Source organism: Triticum urartu, chromosome 3, assembly GCF_003073215.2.
Source record: "Triticum urartu cultivar G1812 chromosome 3, Tu2.1, whole genome shotgun sequence".
In the NCBI taxonomy this organism is placed as follows: domain Eukaryota; kingdom Viridiplantae; phylum Streptophyta; class Magnoliopsida; order Poales; family Poaceae; genus Triticum; species Triticum urartu.
The window spans coordinates 524748196-524751425 of NC_053024.1; positions in this window are offsets into that span (position 1 = coordinate 524748196).

Genomic DNA, 3230 nt, shown 5'->3' on the forward strand with positions numbered 1-3230 from the left:
CCATCGAGCTCCGCCGGCAAGCACAAGAAGACGATGGCAGCTCCGCCAGAGACGAAGAAGGTGTCCGCCAAGGAGGATGGCACTGGTGGTACCTTCACCATCAGTGCCGCGCTTGATCCTAAATAGGAAAGCGCGCTCGTTGCTTTCCTGCGGGCGAACGTCGACGTGTTTGCATGGCAACCGTCCGACATCCCCGGTGTTCCCAGGAAAGTGATTGAGCACCACCTTGCCGTCTGTCCTCATGCGCGGCCCGTCAAGCAGAAAGTCCGGAAGCAGGCGGTGGAGCGCCAAGAATTCATTGCGGAGGAAATCAAGAAACTGGAAGCAGCAGGCCTCGTCAGAGGAGTGCTCCATCCCACGTGGTTGGCCAATCCTGTAGTCGTGCGCAAGGCAAACGGGAAATGGAGGCTTTGCATCGATTTCACCGATGTTAACAAAGCTTGTCCCAAAGACCCATTTCCTTTGCCGCGCATTGACCAGATTGTTGACTCCACAGCTGGATGTGATTTGCTTTCGTTTCTTGATGCGTACTCCGGGTATCATCAGATCTTCATGGCAGAGGAGGATGAAGAGAAGACCACATTTATTACTCCATGTGGCACGTACTGCTTCGTACGGATGCCTTTTGGATTAAAGAATGCTGGTTCGACATTTACAAGAGTAGTCCATATTGCTCTCGAGCCGCAAATACACAGAAATGTGGAAGCATACATGGATGATATAGTGGTCAAGAGCAAGGACAGAGCAACCCTGATCCAAGACTTGGACGAGACTTTTGCAAATCTGCGCAAGATCAGCCTCAAGCTCAACCCAGAGAAGTGTGTGTTTGGAGTTCCCTCAAGCAAGCTTCTCGGGTTCTTCATGTCTCAGCGGGGGGTTGAGGCCAATCCCGACAAGATCAAGGCCATTGAGCAGATTGAAGCACCGAAGTGCGTCAAGGATGTACAGAAACTTGCCGGTTGCGTGGCTGCTCTCAGCAGGTTCATCTCTCGGTCTGCCGAGCGCGCCTTGCCATTTTTCAAATTATTGAAAAAGGCAGGTCTGATGAAATGGACTCCGGAAGCGGAGGCTGCGCTGCAAGACCTGAAGAGATACCTGTCCTCCCCTCCAATACTTGTCGCGCCTAAGCCACAAGAGAAGTTGCTGCTGTACATAGCGGCAACCAATCAAGTGGTTAGTGCTGCGTTGGTGGCAGAGAGGGAGGCAGATGATGAGCCAGAAACCGCGGCAAGCGCATCCAGCGACAAGCAGGGGGCTTCCCCGACAAGCTCTGGTCCCGACAAAGATGAACCCGCGCTGATACACGAGGAGATACGGAAGAAAACGGTGCAGCACCCAGTTTACTTTGTCAGTTCCCTCTTGCAGGGGGCTAGGTCAAGGTACTCTGGTGTGCAGAAACTGCTTTTCGACCTTCTCATGGCCTCGAGAAAGCTGCGCCATTACTTCCAAGCAAATGAGATCACAGTGGTCACTCGCTTCCCGCTGAAGAGGATACTGCAGAATCCTCAAGCGACAGGCAGGATTGTTGAGTGGGCACTGGAACTGTCAAGCTTTGGTCTCAAGTTTGAAAGCACTTCAACTATCCAGAGCAGAGCATTGGCAGAATTCATAGCGGAATGGACGCCAACTCCGGACGAAGAAATCCCGGAGACGAGCATCCCCGACAAAGAAGCGAGCAAAGAGTGGCTGATGTACTTTGATGGTGCTTTCTCGCTGCAAGGCGCCGGCGCTGGTGTGCTGCTTATCGCGCCCACCGGAGAGCACCTCAAGTACATAGTCCAGATGCACTTTCCCAAGGAGCAAGCAACAAACAATACTACAGAGTATGAGGGATTGCTTGCCGGTCTCAGGATCGCGGCAGACCTTGGGATTAAGAAGCTCATTGTCAGGGGTGACTCACAGCTTGTCGTCCGCCAAGTAAACAAGAACTATCAGAGTCCGTTGATGGAAGCTTACGTCGACGAAGTGAGAAAGCTAGAAGAGCGCTTTGACGGCCTGCAAATGGAGCACGTTTCGAGAACTCAGAACGCCATTGCTGATGGCCTGTCAAAGTGCGCCGCACTTAAGTTACCTGTGGAACCAGGGACCTTTGTGCTCAAGCTGACTCAACCGTCCGTAACACCATCAACTGGACAAAGCAAGAAGAGGAAGTTGATTCCTAGTGACTACCTGCCGGCAGAGCTTCCCGAAGCCGCTGCCAAGAAGGTCCCCAAGATCAACACCGAAGGCACTGAGGAGCGAGATGCTCCGGCAAACCCCAGGGTTTGTTCCGTTGAAGCAGAAGCTCCCGGCAAGTTTGTCGCGGGATGTCACGCTCTAGCAGATACACAGCTTCTCGCCGTAGAAGCAGATATTCCTGCAGCAACCTCCAAGATCAACGCCAAGAGCTCTGTGAGCCAGATGCTCCGGCAAGCCCTAGGGTTTGTTCCGTTGAAGCTGAAGCTCCCGACAAGCTTGTCGCGGAACGCCAAGCTCCGGCAGAGACACAGCTTCTCGCTGTAGAAGCGGACGTTCCCGCAGCAGCAGAGTTGCCTTTAGTCCTTGTTGTTGAGCCACAGGCTCCAACATGGGCGCAGGAGATTGTCCGTTTCCTTCAGATAAGAGAACTTCCCGAAGAGCAAGAAGAAGCCGAAAGAGTAGCCCGGCAGTCGAGTATGTACCAGTTCGTCGACAAGACGCTGTACAGAAGAAGACTCAACGGTGTGAAATTGAGGTGCATTCCCCGGGAAGACGGACAGAAGCTATTGGCAGAGATACACGGAGGCATATGTGGTCACCACATTGGCACAAGAGCACTCGTCGGCAAAGCATTCCGGCAAGGTTTCTTCTGGCCAACAGCCCTCCAGGATGCAATTGCACAAGTAACCAAGTGTGAAGCGTGCCAGTTCCATTCCAAGCAGATACACCAGCCAGCTCAAGCTCTCCAGACGATCCCTTTATCCTGGCCATTTTCGGTCTGGGCGCTAGACATCCTCGGCCCCTTCCCCCGAGCTGTCGGGGGCTTTGAGTACTTGTACGTCGCAGTCGACAAGTTCACAAAGTGGCCGGAAGTGGAACCAGTGAGGAAGGTGACCGCACAGTCAGCCGTCAAGTTCTTCAGGTCGATTGTTTGCCGCTTCGGGATCCCTAACCGGATAATCACCGACAACGGCACACAATTTACGAGCCACACCTTCATGCAGTACATCCAAGATCTCGGCGCCAAAGTCTGCTTCGCTTCTGTTGCTCAC